The 20,493-nt window shown below is 36.2% G+C and overlaps 1 protein-coding gene and 2 non-coding genes across 14 annotated transcripts in view; all 3 read left to right on the top strand.

Moving 5' to 3' along the window:
- LOC129738847 (polypyrimidine tract-binding protein 2) overlaps window positions 1-20,493 on the top strand; it is a 595,573-nt gene that overhangs the window by 134,196 nt on the left and 440,884 nt on the right. For 4 of the 12 annotated variants that reach the window (XM_055730225.1, XM_055730206.1, XM_055730232.1 and 1 more), the window contains exon 2: window positions 16,293-17,082. The exons of 6 other annotated variants lie outside the window; for them this stretch is intronic. The gene's annotated coding sequence lies outside the window, so the exon portion shown is untranslated. Of the gene's footprint in view, window positions 1-15,815; window positions 17,083-20,493 lie in introns of all 12 variants that reach the window. 2 more of the 12 variants (XM_055730249.1, XM_055730200.1) reach the window with 1 other exon arrangement.
- Window positions 61-134, top strand: Trnai-aau (transfer RNA isoleucine (anticodon AAU)). The gene has a single exon. It is a non-coding gene; the product is annotated as a tRNA-Ile (tRNA).
- Window positions 9,397-9,468, top strand: Trnad-guc (transfer RNA aspartic acid (anticodon GUC)). The gene has a single exon. It is a non-coding gene; the product is annotated as a tRNA-Asp (tRNA).

Genomic DNA, 20,493 nt, shown 5'->3' with positions numbered 1-20,493 from the left:
TTATTGCGCATTCGCGTACAATCGAATCTGCCCGCGTTTTTCCACCTTGAATCTGCACATGGCTCCATAGCTCAGTTGGTTAGAGCGTCGTGCTAATAACGCGAAGGTCGTGAGTTCGATCCTCTCTGGAGCCATTTATTTTGACAAAATCAATTTAATATTATTCTATTTTGATCAAAACCGGATAAAAAAAATATGGACGAAAAATGCACCGTTCCTTTTCGCGCGGAACCCAGAAAAAAAAAGTTAAAACGTATGCAAATAAAGGTGACTCGACTGCCAAATTTTGGTTGACGGTCGACAGCGATTCTGATTGTTGACACCCTCCGACAGGCCGTTGCACTTTGGAGAAACTGGGAAACCGCGAAAAAATAAAAAAACGGAAAAAATCATCCAACGCGGGGATACGATGGAAGTGTTTATTTGTGTTCTCGATTAAGCGGTTCCTGTGAAGGTCAATGATCCTGATTTTGCTGCTTTCTTAATATTTTCGTACCAGCAGTCTGCTGGCAGCAGATGTGTCAATTTGCTTAATTCGGAATTTCTTCGTAAGCTTATCGAATTTGAGCGCAAATAATCCCTCAACTTGAAACAGGTTTCAAGCCGCTCATTTTCGATCATTTGGGATTGAACAATCCAAACTGTAATAAATTCCATCAATGACACGCTCCTCATAAGTCCTTGATAATGAATTACCAATCAACAACTATCACCACGATTGTTGTCATTTATCAACTTTGACCCCTCCTTCGCTCGCTCGCACTCAGGATAGCTGACAGTAAAACGACCAAGGTCGTCGAAATATTCGACGACGACGTTCCTTCTCGTCTTTAAGTTCTGCGGTATGGAGGCATACCGCCCGACCTTACCGATCGAAGCTGACGGCTCTCACTCGAGAGACTCCCGCAAACCCTGGAACTGTGCTCGCATAGTGGGACTGTATCCGAGGAAGCTTGGTACATTTTTTACGGTCGCCATGGAAGGAAATTTGGAATAATCAACAGTAAGGTGGTTTAATCCTTTTTTCATAATCAATTTTTTACGGTCGCCATACAAAGTGGAAAATCTTCTTAATCAAGCTTATGTTGCTAGATGTCTTCCAAACACGTTGAGTTGATTAATGAGATGATTTCAAAATACTAAATGAAGGAATAGAATTCTACTTAATAAATTGATGAAGTGTTTTAACACGATTCTTCTTTGTTATTTGCAAGCATTTTCTACTCGACGACGAGGCTTCCAAGAAATCTTACGTAGGCATTTTGTTGTGGCCTCTTGTTAATTCCTCCGCCGTTGATCGTTGCCCACCACCTTCCATATCTAGCCAGTGAGTGAGGAGTATCTGTTAAATACGTCAGCAGAACTTATTAAAATTTACTCAACTCTGGGCACTGAGGAACTGATCGATTATGTGGCCATGCAACCATCATGGAAATAATAACAAAAAAAAAACACATCTACGGGTAACTGCGAGCTTAAAGAGGTGGAAGGCGATGTGCCCGGGAAGAAGTTGCACATAACTGCAATCGAAATGCGCAAACAATCGCAACGGCAACGGCAAGTTTCGTTTTGGGGATGTTCTGTCTACCGAAGTTAGGATTCCGTTTTCGTCTATATGGTAGCAACGGAGGAAAAAATAACAAACAGAAACCAATACCCGACGTGAGTAGTGACTCTGGCTCTCGTCGTTGTTGTTGTTGGTTGTTGCTGTAAATAAAAGAAAAATATCGCTGATTAAAGTAAATATTTAGAAAACCAACCACCGACAATGGCGGCGACTACGTGTAGGTCCAATTTTTGCGGCCGATGATGGACGTTCGGTGTACAATGCAGCTGATTCAAAGCGATTTTTTTTCTTGATTTGAAATACAGAAATGCAGATTTTTGTTTATTGCCACAGCAAAGTTCAGTCCAAGTAAGCAATTGTGGAGTTGAAAAATGTTATGTCTGCTGATGATTTTAAAATTGCACAAAATTAATACATTTTCAAACTTAATGAATTGAATTTTGAGTTTGTTAGTCTTTTCGAGAACTCCTTGAGTAATCACACGATTACGGGATCACCAGATTACCTCGAAAAACTACTCTGATTTGGTACCTCAGGAACTCGCTTTGGGAAAGCTCTATGAGTTCAGAGTATGTTCAGTAATTCCCCAGGGTCCCTCAGGATCTATCCTGATTTCTTTTAGAACATTTGGTAACGATTTTTCCAAAAGGGCGTATACGCCAAATGTAAACAAAGCGAGTTATCAGATGGGTGAAATTTTCTGATGGTTGATTTGTGCTCGAAATGTTAAGAAAACAATTTAAAAGCTATGCCCGAAGCTTATAAAGCTGTCAACTTGGAAACGTTATTATCTCGAACCAACAATGTTGGTCCCTTCGGCCTTTTCTTTAATCGAAATTGATTTCAAATAACCTTCTGATTTTTTTGAGGAACTTTTTTGTCGCCTTTCAACAACTCTTCTGAGTCTGTTCTGAAACTTCTTTGGGGTTCTGCTGGAAATCCCCTTCAAAAAATCTCTTGAATCCCTTAAAAAACTTTTCTAGATCTCTCCAAGAATGCTCCTGAATACGTGGGGTGTAGGGGAGGAGCGGGCTATATGCGCCTATTAAGCAGAACACTGATTTAATCAAATATCACGTCGAATATGTGTACAAAAACTATATACACGTGTACAGGCATCTGTTTTCTATACAATGGAGTAATTTTTATGTTAAAATTTTCTTCTGTTTCCAAGAAAACGATTTTATTGTAAGTGTTATCTAAAATGCAGAACCTCAAACCGTGCGGGCTAAATGCGCCTATTCATATTTTGAGCAAAATTTCTGTTTTTTGGGCAATATTTCCGTATAATTTCATTGAAACTGCTAGAAAGTAATAATTTCCGTACGACAAAGCTGAAGTTTTATAAAAATCTATGTATATTATGATTTTGTGGAATAAAACAAAAGTTAGGGTTGCCATACTATGGAGGCAGTTCATCCATGAGAAAAACTTTATCAAATCTGTCTTTAGATCTTCAATTCATTCTTAAGATGTCATTCAGAGCTTAGATTTGCATGTTCAGTGATAAAAATCATTTATTCATTCTATTTAACCTGTTATTTTAGGATGGAGGCATTTTACAAACATGATGGGAGCATACAAAAACACTCTATTATTCCACTAAATAATCATTTTTAAACGTCCACAAAAGCTGAAATATGTTTAATTTCTTAAGTTCATTTGAGTAAGAAACAAAAACCATCCTAGTTTTTGTTTTAAACTTCTTTACGTATAATTTTTAAAAGTCGAAATATTACATCAAAATGTGTCAAAACCTTGTATGATTTTCTAAATTTTTTTGAGTTTATAAATTCATAATATTCTTTCTTGCCTTATGTTCTAAGCGTATCACCCTCAAAATGCATTGGTCAGATAAGCTGTCTAGTCAGCCATTTCGCCAAACAGCCGTAGGGTCATTTAACCCGATAGGCCCATTTAGGAAACCTTTCCCCTACTCTCCTAAGTCTTTCAGGAACTGCGTTGAATTCATTCAGAAACTCTAGTCTATTCTACTTTACCTCTTTTCTACATCTACCCTACTTTACCTCTACTCTGCTCTAGTCTACTCTACTTTACCTCTACTCTACTCTATTCTACACTACTTCTACTCTACAGTATTTCTACCTCTACTTTACATCTACCCTACTCTATCTCTACTCTACTCTACTTTATTCAACTCTGCTTTACTCTACTCTACTCTCCTCTACCTGTACTCTACTTTACTATACTCTTCTTCTACTGTACTTTTCTTTACTCTACGGAAAATTAACGAGAGTTGCTCAAGGAGCTCAGGGAAATTCTCAAGGAAGTCAATGGAGGCTCAAGAGAACTCCTTCAGTAGATCCATAAGATAATGAAGTTGAATATTGTAAAAGAGTTTTCTTGAGCCTCCCTTGAATTCCTTGAGAAATTCACTAAGTTCCTTGAGCAATTCTCTTTCATTTTCCGTAGAGTAGAGTAGAGGTAGAGTAGAGTAGAGTAGAGTAGAGTAGAGTAGAGTAGAGTAGAGTAGAGTAGAGTAGAGTAGAGTAGAGTAGAGTAGAGTAGAGTAGAGTAGAGTAGAGTAGAGTAGAGTAGAGTAGAGTAGAGTAGAGTAGAGTAGAGTAGAGTAGAGTAGAGTAGAGTGGAGGTAGAGTAGAATAGAGTAGAGTAGAGTAGAGTAGAGGAGAGAAGAGTTGAGTAGAGATAGAGTAGAGTAGAGTAAAGTAAAGTAGAGCTGAGTAGAGGTAGAGTAGAGTAGAGTAGAGTAAAAGGTAGAGTAGAGGTAGAGTAGAATAGAATAGAGTAGAGGTAGAGTTGAGGTAGAGTAGAGCAGAAGTAGAGTACGGTTGATGTAGAGTTGAGTAGAGATAGAGTAGAGTAGAGGAAGAGTAGAGTAGAGATAGAGTAGAATTGAGAAAGAGTAGGATTGAGGTAGAATAGAGTGGAGGTAGAGTAGAGTTGAGGTAGAGTAGAGTGGAGGTAGAGTAGAGTTGAAGTAGAACAGCTCGCCTCTCATCGTGTCTTGAGGGCCTTCTTTCGATACGTCTCTTGGCCCAATTCGAGACGAGAACAACTCGCCTCTCCTCGAATCTGGAGATACTCACATAACCTAACGTGTTCTTCGTCTCAAATCTGAGAACCATTGGGCGCCACATGTTTACGGCACATGGCCCGTTGCGAGTCAACCATATCCGCTAATCGGGGCCAGAAACCTCCCCAAACAGCAGATCGATCAACACCTGCTCTAACACTTGGTCGTCGCGACTACCCGATACGCGTGATAACCCCTCCCTCTTGCGACTGAACACTGGTACCAAGGCACCCAGTAGTAACACGTTTGTGCCACACTCGGTACGCAGGCTGTCATCGAAGCTTGACAGTACAAAGTATGACGTGTAGTTCTCTTGGCCGTAAGCTTGCAGGTGACGAGTCTACGACACGTTTGCACTCTGTACCACGGGGAGGTGGAACTACTTCGCAGAGCACAGTAGAGTAGAGGTAGAGTAGAGTAGAGGTAGAGTAGAGTAGATGTAGAGTAGAGTAGATGTAGAGTAGGGTATAGGTAGAGTAGAGTAGAGATAGAGTAGAGTAGAGTAGAGTAGAGTAGAGTAGAGTAGAGTAGAGTAGAGTAGAGGTAGAGTAGAGTAGAGTATAGCTAGAGTAGAGTAGAGATGGAGTAGAGTAGAGGTAAAGTTGAGTAGAGTAGAGTAGAGGTAGAGTAGAGTAGGGGTAGAGTAGAGGTAGGGTAGATTAGAGTAGAGTAGAGGTAGGGTGGAGGTAGAGTAGAGGTAGAGTAGGGTGGAGGTAGAGTAGAGTATAGCTAGAGTAGAGTAGAGATGGAGCAGAGTAGAGGAAGAGTAGAGTAGATTAGAGGTAGAGTAGAAGTAGAGTAGAGGTAGAGTAGAGTAAATTATTTAGAATAGAGTAGAGTAGGGACAGAGTAGAGGTAGAGTAGAGTTGAGTAGATTAGAGTAGAGGAAGAGTCTAGTAGAGTTGAGGTAGAGTATAGAGAAGTGGAGTGTTGAGAGGTAGAGTAGAGTGGAGTAGGGTGAAGTAGATAGGAGTAGGGTAGAGTAGGTACAATTTTTCCGTTTGTTTGGATAACATGCCGCTACTAATCCTATCCTTTTTTCTGCGAGAAGAGTAGAGCAGAGTCGGGAGACTACAACTACAATAGAGAAAGTAAAAATAAGAGCAAGAGTAAAAGTGAAAATGAGTGAGAGTAAGAAGGAGTGATAGTAATAAAAAAAAGAATAGAAAAGTTGAAGACCGAGTGCGAGGCTAAGAGAATGGAGAGTTAAAAAAAACTGGGAAAATTAATGAGAAAAGTAGTATAGAGATAGAAGAAATAGGAAATAATAAGAATGATGGTACGAAATTAAATTTAAAAAATCTCAGACAAATTGTTCCAAGTTTTCCAAGCCTTCAGATTCTGACACTATTCAAACTCCAGAATCGATCTGTTTATACTGATTGCGGTGTACATCACCTCCGCGAGCTTTGTTGTCGTTGTTTGGTTTTTGTTTCGCAATTTCACAACTGTGAACCGATATGTTACGTCTGGTTTTTTCTTTTCTGGATTCCAACTGATACCAAGTTATTGTTATGGAAATTTGTTTCTCTATGTTTATAAGTTTGGTACCTATTGTGTTGCGTTGTTTGTGATTGAAATCAAAGCAAAATGGTGATCGTTTTGGTATAGAAATGCGAGCGTCCCTCATGGCGTGGTTGAGCTGCTGGTTCAATAATAGTAATTTTCTCACGGAAATTTGATTTCGCAAATAACGAAAGGCTAATTTCGTTCTAACTTGTTGTTTTCGAAATTTTAGCAAACTGTTTCAGGTTAAATGTTAACGGACCATACTCTATTTCAAGCAGTTCAAATGTTCATCTCGGTCCCGTATTTTCTGGAACCGGCAGGTGTCCCAAAAGCCAACACCAAAATTCATTATTATCAATAAACATTGGCACACACATTCGTATGTCTGTGCCGCCCCAAGGTTCAGCGCGGCTGTTTGAGTTATATTCTGTAAACTTCCATTAAATCATCACCCTTCGAGGCGGGGCGCGTGCGAAACTATAAATTAATTGGCCCGGTGCTGGCCATAACAAATCTCTGCTCGCGGAGCTAGGAGTCTAAATTTTTCCGGGGCATGAAAATATTGGAGAAGGTTTACATTATGCTGATGCTGCCGCCGACACCGCCACCCTGTAACCGGCCAGGGATAATTCATTTTAGCTTTTTTTTAGGCTAACGTGAAATTCAAATTGACTGAATCCCTGAATGGGAATTCGGGGGGAAAACTGAGGGAGCTATAATTATCCATCCTAGTTTTGATTTTCCACGGAAACAGTAGTCGTTTGTCGTTTTTTTCCGAATCGTGAAACCGTGTGTAGGTAACTGCTGCTCCGACCGTTGTTACGGGTGTGAAAATTTGAAAGTAATATTTTTGTCCCGGTCGCAGAGGCGTATGGTTTATTGTTTTGAATCGTGCTGCTCTAGGCGGCAAACATTGCACAAATTACGCCACCATGTGCTGGCTGGCGTATGTTTTTTTTTTCACTTTTTATTACGAAATTTAAACTGTCCATTTGTTTAACGACTTTTACGACGGACAAAAATATTAGCATCAGATGGAATTTTCCGAACATTTGTTACTTAGGGCATTTAGTAAATCATTGTTAAAAACATCAACTAGCATCCTTGAATCTACTTTGATGCAATTTCATCAAACCTAATTTTTACTATCATAGAAGCTAAAATATTCGCTAAATTCCCTATTCGACGTTGAACCAATGCGAATCAAAATATTTGACTTTTACTAATTCACTTTCGTACGTTGAGTAGCTCCCGTTGCAAAAACACGAGTCAAAGTAGTTTCCTGATTCGTGCCGTTCGACGAAAAGGCATTTATAAACCTCCTCCATGGAATCCCTGCCACAAATCAAAACACTCAAACAAATCAAGCGACGACGGCAGCCTAAATATTGTGACTTTTGTATGTGTGCATGTTTCTGCGCTTTCCAAGAAAACCTGCTATGAATATGAAAGACGCACTATTTCCAAAAGCGATGAAATAATAATTCACCGGTGTTTTATTCATGACAACCCGGGTGCCGAGGGAACTCTAGTTAAAATCCATTTGCCCCGCACCCTTCCCAAAACGCATGCATTGGATCTTCCGTTATCAAAATTACCCAAATTCAGCGAGTTATTATCGTAGCTGCTGCTGCTGCTGGAACTATCGCAATTATCACACACAAACACCAGAAAGGGAACAAATGTGTGGTGGGTGTTTGTTTTGGTTCTTCAAACAAACTGTCGCCTCTGATCCCGGGACCCGTCGAAAATCCATCGTCCTGTGGTGCCTTCTGTGCGGTGCGGTTTGTCGGTTAATGAAACGGACGCGCACTGTTGCATGTGCTCGTCTCGTCGCGAAAAATTACGCTGACGACATCGGAAAATGTGCAACAATTGTAGTGCCATGCTCCCGATGACTGGTTTTGAGTTTCATCGGCTTTGCACGTAAATGGTAAACCGTGGGGAGAGGGGAGGTACTCAGAGTTTTCGGGAATTACCGTTTGGTTTGGCAGTTCGGAAGGGACTTGAATTTCGATGGTTGCGCCTGCCGTCCGGAATGAGTAAACACAGCATTCTTATCGCCAAAGGATTTTTATTTGTCGAAAATCTTACTAGATTAATCAAAAACGTCCCAAACCAGACAGACAGACAGACAGACAGACAGACAGACAGACAGACAGACAGACAGACAGACAGACAGACAGACAGACAGACAGACAGACAGACAGACAGACAGACAGACAGACAGACAGACAGACTGACAAACAGACAGACAGACAGACAGACAGACAGACAGACAGACAGACAGACAGACAGACAGACAGACAGACAGACAGACAGACAGACAGACAGACAGACAGACAGACAGACAGACAGACAGACAGACAGACAGACAGACAGACAGACAGATCAGGCAGATCAGGCAGATCAGGCAGATCAGGCAGATCAGGCAGATCAGGCAGATCAGGCAGATCAGGCAGATCAGGCAGATCAGGCAGATCAGGCAGATCAGGCAGATCAGGCAGATCAGGCAGATCAGGCAGATCAGGCAGATCAGGCAGATCAGGCAGATCAGGCAGATCAGGCAGATCAGGCAGATCAGGCAGATCAGGCAGATCAGGCAGATCAGGCAGATCAGGCAGATCAGGCAGATCAGGCAGATCAGGCAGATCAGGCAGATCAGGCAGATCAGGCAGATCAGGCAGATCAGGCAGATCAGGCAGATCAGGCAGATCAGGCAGGTCAGGCAGATCAGGCAGAACAGGCGAAGCAGGCTTATAAATTTCCAGCAAATTTGCTTCTCAAATACATTTAAACAAAATGAAATGATGTATTGAATTTAATAAAATAACGAATAAATTAATTAATAAAATTTAAATAATAAAAAATAATAAAATAATTCAAAAGTAACCTTCAAAATCGTCCAAAATTGGAACCCTTACCGTTAGTGTTTACTTATATTAAAACCAACCGGTTCCAAAATTACAGGGCTTACAGTGCTATTGATTCAAATAAGCAGAAAATGTTCTCACTAATAACCGGCAACGGTAACATGGTAACAATCAAAATCCTTTCGCTTCGTCCACCATATCTTGACGACAGACGTCGTTCGTTACAGGTCGAATTTCGGTTTTCGCTAATAATCTCCCGTCAGCGACTCGACGAATTTAGCTGATGCAGGAAATCTCTTCTGCAATGGAATTGGGAATACCTTAGAATACGCATCATCCGGTTGCCGGTTTAATATTTGAAGGTGTTATTTTTTCCTATGAAATGCATCGCTTCCTCGATAGTATAGTGGTCAGTATCCCCGCCTGTCACGCGGGAGACCGGGGTTCAATTCCCCGTCGGGGAGAAGTACTTTTTTATGTCAACTCAGTTTGTTGACCATGCTTTTTCTCTAAATTTGTTGGCAAATATAATTTGGAAGGTAGCTGGGTCAGTTTTCAGTCCAATATTAATTCGTGCATCCTCTAACTGTAATTAAGTTAGGAAGTTGGTACCTTTCTTTGAAAGGTTGCCTTTGTTTTGTTTTCCCTCGTTCGGGATAGTTTTCTTGTGTTAATGGGCATCTGAACTCGAGAGCAAAGTAGTCGCACGATTAATCCACACCTGCTTACAGATTGCCGAGCTAGAAGCTAGATTATTCGTATGAAAAAGAGAGTAATCAAATCTGAGGCATCCCCAAATCGTCAATTGCTGTCACTTGTCGCAAATTTTATTCGGTGTTCACCGTTGACGCTTCGAGCGAGCGCTTCTCTATGCGTTTAGGGGTAGGGGACCCTCTTTCTAGTTAATTTACAATCTAAACAAACCATTTAGTCGGACAGTTTTCATCGACTAAATTTCTGTAATCTCGTAGGGTTACAGGCCGTGCCGGTCCGTGTTGCCGCCGCCAAAACTGCTGTGCGGTGGCAGATCATTAATTCCACTCGTAAAACCATCTGTCAACCTCGAACTTTTCCTGTTCCCAAACCTCCGCCAACCGGGATGGGCGCCATCATCGGTAGGTGAATGGCTCTCCCTCGTCCGTCGGACAACCGAACGCCACGTCGAGAAGGGAAACAAAAATCGATTGTCGTTATTTTTGACTCATCACGGCGCACGGCATAACGGCGGAGGTGTGAGTCTCTCGGTATATATCTGTTGTAATATCGGCACCTCACGTCTAGAGAGAGAAAGAAAGAGAGATAGGTAGATCGCGGTAGAAAACGCAAAGAGGAAGGGAACATCGCAGCAATGAATGATAATTTAGAAGGATTACGTCAACTGCTTCAAACGCGTTCGGGGATTATTATCGTGCATTGTTGTGATAAGCGCCCGGTTTTTTTTTTGTTTGAGTTCCCATATGTTAGGTTTCACTACCCCAAATCTGATAACTTTGCTGTTGTCGAAATATAGGTTATTCAATCCTCTTTCTACTGTGGATAATAAGGTGACCTTGGTATTAAAGATTCAGGTAAAACAAGAGGCATCAGCTACCTTTGGCCAGTAAAGACTAAGTTTTGCTAGAATTATCGCAGTAAATGCCAGTACAAGAAGAAAAAAGTATAGTTTTATCAACTATATTTCACATATATTCGATCATTATGATGATTGATTCTCAACCAACTATATTTGTTAAATATTCAATTATATGTGTATAATTGGTTTTATGAATTCAACTATAAGTATGATAGCTTCAACTACAATTGTATGATTGATTCAACCATAAATATAATAAATTCAACTATAGATATTGATCGATGTTGGGCATTCAACTAAATATATTGTAGATTCAACTATACAGATATGGTTGATTTAACTATAAATGTGATTGAATCTATAATATTTACAGTTGAATCAATTATACCATTACAATTGAATTTGTCGTATTTCTAGATTAATGTGAGAGGTCAACCAGAAATGTATAGTTGAATTTATTATATTAAAAGTTGAATGCCTAAAATAAATCATTCAATTGTAGTTGAATCTATCATATTTACAATTGAATCAATTATACCAGTATAGTTGAATCTCGATATATACTCATAGTTGATTGTGTAAGGTTAATCATCAGTTTGTAGTTAAGTCTATTATATCTATAGTTGGATGCAAAAAATCCACTACGCTGAAATAATTTGAACAACAGTCGTCTTTTTTCTCCGTATATAATAGAACAAACCAATTCGACCAAGTTCGATGAGCAACAAACTTAAATACCTCTACGACATATTAGATAACCGTGAAAAATACGAAGCTAATAGGTACTTGAACAATCATCATTTATGGGATCTAAGTTTCTAGATATTCTCTGACTTAAGAAAAAAAACTCGTGTTGACCTGATACGAATTCATCTAGAAAGGCGGCGGATTTTGTACCTTTGGATTCAATTTGAAAATCCGAGGACATCCGAATGTTCAAAGATTTTTTTTCCTTTCGTCTCCAGACGAAATTATTAATCCCCTATTAATCCCCAAACGGTGAGTGCAAGCCTCGTTACTCATGGCACTTTATGGAATGGGTGTGTTATCTCTCGTGGCAGAGCTTAGAGTCGAAGTTGAAAAGTTATCACTCATAATACCGAGCCCTGCTAACAATACAATTTGGCTTCTTTCTTGTTTTTTTTTCCTTGAGAAAAAAAGAACATTTTTGGTCTGTGTCTGTTCCAAGCCGACTTGCACAAAAGACCTGCCGCTTTTGTAACCTTGACTTATCTTGTGGCTTGAGTCTTCTGCAACATCCAATAAATTTTTTTTGTTATTTTTTCCCTCCCAGCTCAAACAACTTCGTCATCTTCGTAACGATGTGCTCTTTCTTTGTGGGTTTCTGGCTGCTGGATGAAGATGCAACCGGAATGTGTGTAAAGAGGTAGTAGTTGATGATCTTCGTCTGGCTTATTTTCGCTGTTGCTGTTTCTGTGAATAGTTTGCGAAAACTAAATTGTAGGTTTCGATTCGGGTACCAGGTTTATGGAGAATTGATTGATCCTTTATGTGGGTATGTGTGTTCGTTTCGGGGTACCCCAAAAATATATAATGACTTCTTGGTTTTGCATCTTTCCAAGGAAGTGAATTTTTTTTTATCTGGGTTGAGAATTCGAGACCCGATGAGAGGCTCATCAATCCTTCTTTTTTCTGTGATTTTTGGGTTCTTTCTAATATTTTTTTTAAATTTTCGATAATAGTGATTCGAAGCAGTTACCTCGTTCTTCGAAAATTGGTCTTGAGATTTAACCTTACATGGATAATAAATTTTCATTTTAATTTTGTTTGAAATAAGTTACCTTATCTTATTAAGGACTGCAAAGTAATCTAAGCCAGGGGATAGCGAAATTGGACGTAATATATCTAAAAAATCACTGCACTAAATTTTTCAAATTTAGCTTCTTTGAGTTATCGACTACTTATGTGTTCAACTTGGTAAAATATGGTTACATTATTAAAATTTATAATATCTGAGTTAATAAACTTATGTTAAATAAAAAAAATCTGAGTTATGCCTCTAAGTGTAACATTCTCGCGGCGAGTGAAAAATTTAGACATTTCGTATTTGACCAGTAATGTTTAAATTCTAGAGATCAGAATAATGCTTCTATTATAATCATATTCTCTACTTCTACAAGAATTACAACTACTACTACTACAACTACTTTTAATACTATTCGTATTACTGCTACTTATAGTACTACAACATCTAGTACTAGTACTATTACTAGTACTACTAATACTAGAAGTAATACTCCGGGTGAAAAGTATAGATTTATCAACTATATTTCGCCTATATTCAATCATAATGATGATTGATTCTCGACCAACTATATTTTTTCAACCATATTTGTATGATTGGTTCTATGAACTTTTAGATACAACTATACAGGTATGGTTGATTTAACTTCAAATATGATTGAATCAATTATACTTCTATGATCGATGTTAAGCGTTCAACTTTATTTTATGGTTGTTTTTTTTTAGTTTCCTGCATTTATTTTTTTTCATCTTTTTGATTTTACACACATTTTGTTTATTTGTAAGCACAAAAACATCATGTTTACAACGAATAATATTAGCATTTGTTTGGGTTAGCGGTCAACATTTTGGCATTATCCATCCATTTCTGCTTCCCGATGAAACGCAAATCGGTGTCATCCTACCAATTCCTCCAGTGGCATCGTTTCCTTCGCTTGCAATTTAGTTGCTGCCGCATCTAAAATAGAATAAACCTGGAGGGAGAAAAAATCAATCATATATCGGTAGCTGAATCTACCATATTTACAGTTCAATCAATTATACCATTACAGTCGAATCATTCATATTCATTGTTGAATGTGGGAGGTCATCCAAGAATTTATAGTTCAATCTATTATGTTTATAGTTGAATGCCCAAAATCAATCATGCAATTTAGTTGTCATCTATCATAGTTACAGTTGATTCAATTATACTATTACAACTGAATCTATCATATTTATAGTTGAATGTGAGAGGTCAACCAGAAATGTATAGTTGAATCTATTGTATTTAATGTTGAATGTATAAAATCAATCATACAATTTTAGTTGAATCTATCATATTCACAGTTAAATCAATTACATCAGTATAGTTAAATCTATTACATTTGTAGCTGATTGTGTAAGGTTAATCCTCAGTTTGTAGTTATTATATTTATAGATGGATGCAAAAAACCAACTACGCTTTGATGATTGATATAACAAGCTGAAATAATTAGAACATTCGTCTTTTTTCTCCGTGTAGTACTACTAGTACATTTACTAGTACTAGTACTACAACTAGTTCTACTAGTACTACAACTAATACTACTACTAATATTAGTACTTGTATTTATTATTTTACTTCTACATATATCTAGTACTACTACTACATCTAATCCTACTACTACTTTATCTAGTACTACTACATCTAGTTCTACTACTACTTTATCTAGTACTACTACATATAGTACTACTACATCTAGTACTTCTACATCTATTAACATTACATCTAGTACTACTACATTTAGCACTACTTGTGTGTTCGCAACTTTACCTTCGTTTTTTTTTCCTATGTGCGCTTTCAATCGAAGCGGCCGGCGTCTCGCGTTCGAAGAGAAAAATACGAACACGATTTGGGTCGTGTTCGTGTATTTCCTTAGTGGCATGTCCTAGTTTTCCAACATGCCAATGTCAGCTTGAAGAGCTAAACAGTCTACAGTGCTGATAAGTTTTCGAAAAAGCTTCAGATCGTCCGCATGCATTAGCGTATCTGACAGAAGAGTTGCACAGAGATCGTTTACGAATAGTATGAAAAAAAAGAGCCCCGAAGTGGCTTCCTTGAGGTACACCTGACGGGATGGCAAACGTTCTCGAGCGTGAGCTGTTGACTTTCGTGAAAGCATGACAGGTCAAGTGCCCAATCAGGGAAACCTATCCGATCCAGCTTTCCAATAAGTATTTTGTGCAGAACGCGATCGAGTGATTTCCCAAAGTCAATGTAGATAGAATCGACTTGACAACCTTTCTCCCTACGATCACTCAATGAGCTTGCGTAGCACATCATATTGGTAACGGTTGACCATTGTTTCACAAAACCATATTGAGCCTCACAGATCACGGAGGGATCGTTATATCAAATGAAAGTTTTTTGGCATCATTTTTGAGTGATATTGGTCATTGAAAATGTTACTTCCAAAGGTAATTCCCCGAATTAAAAGGTCACGTTGAGGTTACCAAACCAGTTCGATTTTCCAGGGATTGCCACTCAATTTAGAATATAAATAAGCAATTGCGTCGTAACAGACGGTTTGTTGTTTCGGAAGACCTCTCCTTCTTTGGAAAGAGGGAGGAAACAGAACACATTCTGCTATCTACATACTGGTAAAATGAAATAAAAAATGCATGTAAATCTACACACACAAACACAAACCGTTTATTCTGTAGGTAAATTTTCAAGAATAAAATAAAATATAGATGGGAAATGAAAAAAGCGCTCCCAAAGTACTTCTAGCTGTGAGATGTTTCAAATGAAAGTTTCGGGTAATATTTTATGTTTACTTTCTAGAGATTGTTCAAGTGTTTAAACTTATTAATTCAAACAATGTACTTTGATTGTGCCTTTTTGTCTGATTTTTGTTTTGTTCACCCTGGCTTTAGAGTGCTTTTCAATGAATTAACATAACCTATTTGTTTTATAGTTCATATTCCTGTATTTCTGCTACTATTTTTGTACTTCTAAATACTGTTATGCAACTTCTAACAAACATTTATCTATAAACTGTTAAATATTTTAATTCTTTCTGCTTTCCTGTCGTATTGTTCTTCTTTCCTTCCTTCTTCTTCTCTGCTCTTCTCTTCTTCTTCAGCCGGCACCACCACCAGTTGAATGCGCAGTTCTGGTTATTCTCGGAACGTCACTTTCTCTGTCTCTCTGTCTGTCTGTCTGTCTGCCATGTCTGTTTTCCAGCAAACTACGCTGCCCTTGCCTCTCTTTTTGTGCAAATCAGTCTCCCCGCTCTCACCCCCTACACAAACGCCCCACTAGTAGCCTCTTTCTGTCTGTCTGTCTGTCTCTCTGTCCCCACTACACACTCTGTCTTCTCTCTTCCGACTGTCCGTCTGTGACCGTCTCTTCCCATCACTACACCCTCTAGGAAGTTGACCACGACCACGCCGTTGTTAAACGCCGAAAACCAATGTGCCGATTTTTTTCTTCTGTTCTTCTACTTGCAGCCTTAGCCCCGCGTCGTTACTCGTAGTCGGTGGCTTCTTTGCTCGGATCGACGCTCGTCGGTGAACCGCACTATAAACACCACAACGCGTCAATAATCGACCGAAAAAAAAAGACACACAAAAACGAATATCCGATATTTACTCACACACGACGGCCCCGATCGATCGCCGAAACTTCGCCTTCATTTTCGGGCGCAATCTGCACCAGGCAGTTCTAAGACGCCTGTCTTCGGAAGCTAAAGTCCACCGAAATCGTTGCACCCGTCGCAATTCGATCGTTGACGATAGACTTGTTGTTTTTGTTGCTGTTGTTGTATTCAAATTCGGTTTTCCCAAACGATATCAGCTTCGTGTGACACTCTGTTCCTACTTCTACATTTACTTCGTGTTGTCTCTACCGTGTAGTGAGAAAGTTTTTCCTTACTCTCCTTTTGTTAAATTTCTTCTATCTGTTCTTCGTCCCCTCCCTCTCAACAGTTCGGCACCGTGTTACATCTCTAGAGAAATTCAGGAAGTAAGACCTCAAAAAATAAAGGGTCCCAGTGATACAAAAAATCTGATAATTGAAAACCAAAACTAGGCCGGCTAATAGAAGCTAGTTTTGATCAGAACCAGTTGAAATAATTAAAAAAAAAGTGTCTTCCCATCAGCTCCCTCTCGGTTGAAACAGCTGTAACAATCCCTTAAAAGTTCTAATCATCGTAACCGATCACAATCAAAGAGAGTGTGTTAACAAGAGAAAGAACGCGCGAGAGAGCAAGAGTGTTTTTGGAGTGGTTAAAGAAAAAAAATCTAGTAAAAAAGTTAATTGTTTCTGTTCGTATGTTTTATGTTTGTTTGTAAACAAGAAAAAAAGTTCAGCAAACAGTTCGCTCGTTATTGTGTTTATCCCGTTTTGAAAGGTCTCTTGTTCAAAGGTGACAGAAAAATTAAAAAAAAATCAAACCTCAGTCAGTAATCAGAGTGGTGTAGCCAAATTAGAGTTTAGCACCAAGTGTGATAGTTATTGTTGTTAAGAGCCTTCGAAACCCGGCTAGTGTGCAATCAACAGAGCTAGAGTTGTTTTGTTTGGAACTCTTTTAAGAAGAAGAAAGAAAGAAAGAGCGTTTAAACAATCAATCGTGTTCGGTTCTCCTAGAGAAGTCGAGCAGCCACCCCTTCTAATAGGACCACAATAGATCGCCTTCGTTCTGCAAATCTACGACAACACTTCGCATTTGTTATTTTCGCGGGCTGCACATATATGTGCAAATTTTCATAAATTTGGGTAAGAAACTTGTTGCTTTTTTCATACTTTCCATCCCTCAATAGATAACAACTTTCTGTGTTTTAAATTTGATGACAAAATTAAACAAAATAGTTGAACAGAACGCAATGCGCACTATATATAGTGAATTGTTTGCTGAACCCTTCTAAGGCTTTCCAAAATCCTAATTCTATTGCTTTATAAGACGATTTCATCCCTTAAATTGATTTTTTGCAACCCTGACGGGGATACTGATCACTATACTATCGAGGAAAAAGTTGGTTTCAAATAAATTGGAACAGAATTGAAATATCATTTTGAATCTAAAATAGGAATTTTTTTATCAATTTTTTTAATTTTATTTAATTTTTTTTATTTCTTTTTTTAATTGAATTTTATTTTTTAAATTTTTCCGTTTTATTTTTTTTTTAATTTTTTTTTAAATTTTTTTAAATTTTTTTTTGATTTCTTTATATATTTTTTTTCTTTGTTTTTTTTATAAGATACCTGAATTTGAAAAAAAAAAGTTGGTTTGATGTAAATTGAAACTGAATTCTGCATCTTGAATAAAGGTTTTTTTTTATTTTTTTTTCTAATTGTTTATATTTTTTATTTCTTTTTTTTTTATTTAATTTTAATTTAATTTTAAATATGTTCATTTTTTTCTTATTTTTTGTTTAAATTTGTTATCTGAATTTGGTTTCAAATAAATTAAAACTTAATTAAAAATCAAGAAATATCATACTGAACTTTAAATAAGGAAATTTTGACTCATGTTATTTTTATTATTATTTTTTAGTATTTTTGAACTTTCTTTTTTTTTTGTTTTTTACTTCTAATTTGAAATCTAAATTCGGAAAAAGTTGGTTTTAAATAAATTTTAGCTGAATTAAAATTAAAAAATGTCATTCTTGAATCTAAAATAAGGAACATTCCATGATTTTTTTTTATGTTTTTTAAATTAATTTGTTTTTTTTATTTTAATAATATTTTTTAAATTTAATTTTAATTTTATATTTTTATTAAATTTGTTTTATTTTATTATATTTTTTTTTTCAAATTGAATATTTGAATTTTAAAAAGATGGTTTCAAATGAATTGGAGCTGATTTTAAGTTTATACAATAATACATGAGCCATTATAGGCTTCCTAAAATCCTAATTTTTTCGCTTGAAAACGATTTTATCCTTAGATTGATTTCTCAAACCCTGACGGGGATACTGATCACTATATTATCGAGGAAAAAGTTGGTTCCAAATAAATTGGAGCTAAATACAAACTTATAAAACATAATCCTTAATCAAGAATAAGGAATTTTTTATATATTTTGAATATTATTTATTTTTATTTTTTTTTTAGATTTATTTTTTTTTTTACTTTTTTTATTATTATTATTTTGCTTGTTTCAATTAGATACCTGTTTTTTTTATTTCAATTTTGTTTAAATTTGAAACCTGAATTTTTAATTCTCTTAGTTTTTTCTAATGTTTTTTTAAATCTTATATATAAAATTGGAGGCGCTATCTTTGTGATAACATCACGTATGAACGGGCGGTCGGAATGAAGTGAAACTTGGTATCCGAGGGTTTTTGGGGCCAGAGATGGTTTGTATAATAGTTTCAAGAATCTCACTATTTATAGAAGGGGGGCTCCCATACAAAATCAAATTGAAACGGGACATAACTTGAACAATTTAAATGCGATTTTTATAAAAATTGGTTCACGAGATCGAAAAGACACAAGAAGTTGATTCATTATGCAGACTGCAATTGCTCGCTTTTAAAACGTGGGGCTCCCTTAAAAAAATGTGAACAAATTTGAAAAAATATATACAACCCATACAATTCACATGGGATATTCATGAAATTGTGTACACATGCATGTTTTGATGTGGAAAAACAATCTATTTTACTAAATAACACATCCTACCTTTAAAACCAGAGGCTCCCATACAAAATCAACGTGAGTTATAACATAACTTAAACAATTGCCAAGCGATTTTGCTTAAACGAGTCAGGCAGCCATGTTTTGACAGTAAAATATGATTTATTGTAATAAATAACGCTTTCTCCATAACACCCCCCCCCCCCCACCCCATTTTTGAACTAAAGGTGAGAGGAGGGGAGAAAATCTTATATATAAAAATAGAGGCATTTTCTTTGTAACAACATCACGTATGAATGGTCGGTTGGAATGAAGTGAAATTTGGTATCCGAGGGTTTTTTGGGTCAGAGATGGTTTGTATAATAGTTTCAAGGATCTCACTTTTTATGAAAGGTTTTCCCAATACAAATTCAACTTTATTTGTTACGATTTTCATAAGATTCTATTCGCGAGAACGATGCAGTTAAGGACGTATAGATAAAATTAATCATTTATTACGATTTAAACTTAAGAAGGTAAAACGAAGTTTACCGGGTCAGCTAGTTTTTTATATTTATTTTCATTATATTTTTTTTTATTTTTTATTTAATGTTCAATTTTATTTTAATATTTTTTTCTTTAATTTTTTTCAAATTCTTTTTTCGTTTTTTCAAATTTGATATCGGAAAAAAATGATTCAAATAAATTTCAACTGAATTAAAGTTTATAATATATCATTCTGAATCAAAAATGAGGAATTTTGTTTTGGTTTATTTGTTTTTTTTTTTTAATTTTTTTCTTTTATCTGTTTTTTTTTCATTTTTTTTTATTTTTTCTTGGTTTTTTTTATTGATTTGATTTCTTAGTTTAGGAAAAATTGGTTTTAAGTTTAAATGAATTTAAGCTGATTTCAATTTTAAGAAATATCATTCTGAATCCAAAATTCGAATTTTTTAGTTTTCCAAGTTTTGATGTTTTTATTGTTAGCAATTTTTTTAATTTCTTTTAAACTTAGATTTAATTTATTTTAATTTTTCATTTAAATGTTTTTTAATTTAAATTCTTAATATTAATTTTTAATTTTTTCATTTTTGATTTTGATTTTGATTTGAAAAAATATGGTTTCAAATAAATTGAAACTGTATTAAAATATACGAAATATAATTCTTAATCTAAAATAAGGAATTTTTTTATAAACTTTTTAATATCATTTTTTTTTTTAATTTTTTCTCAATTTTTTTTAAATTTCTTTATAATTTTATTGAAATTTTTTAGATATTGTTTTTTTTTTTTAATTTTAATTTTTTGGTCAAATTTATTTTTAATATTTTTTTTTTAATTTTATATTTGTACTTAAAAAAAGTTGATTTTGAATTAAGTGGAACTGAATTAAAATTTAAAAATTATAATTATGTTACTTAAATAAGGAATTTTGACTTATGTTTTTTTTTCTTTTTGTTTTTAAGTTTTTTTTTTTTAATTTTTATTTTGAATACCTATGTATTTGAAATCTTGATTGAAAAAAATCACTGATCTGATATATTGCTCTGAATTTTCAAATCTCAATTT

The sequence above is a fragment of the Uranotaenia lowii genome, chromosome 1, assembly GCF_029784155.1.
Source record: "Uranotaenia lowii strain MFRU-FL chromosome 1, ASM2978415v1, whole genome shotgun sequence".
Lineage (NCBI taxonomy): Eukaryota > Metazoa > Arthropoda > Insecta > Diptera > Culicidae > Uranotaenia > Uranotaenia lowii.
This window is presented reverse-complemented; position numbering and strand designations above follow the sequence as displayed.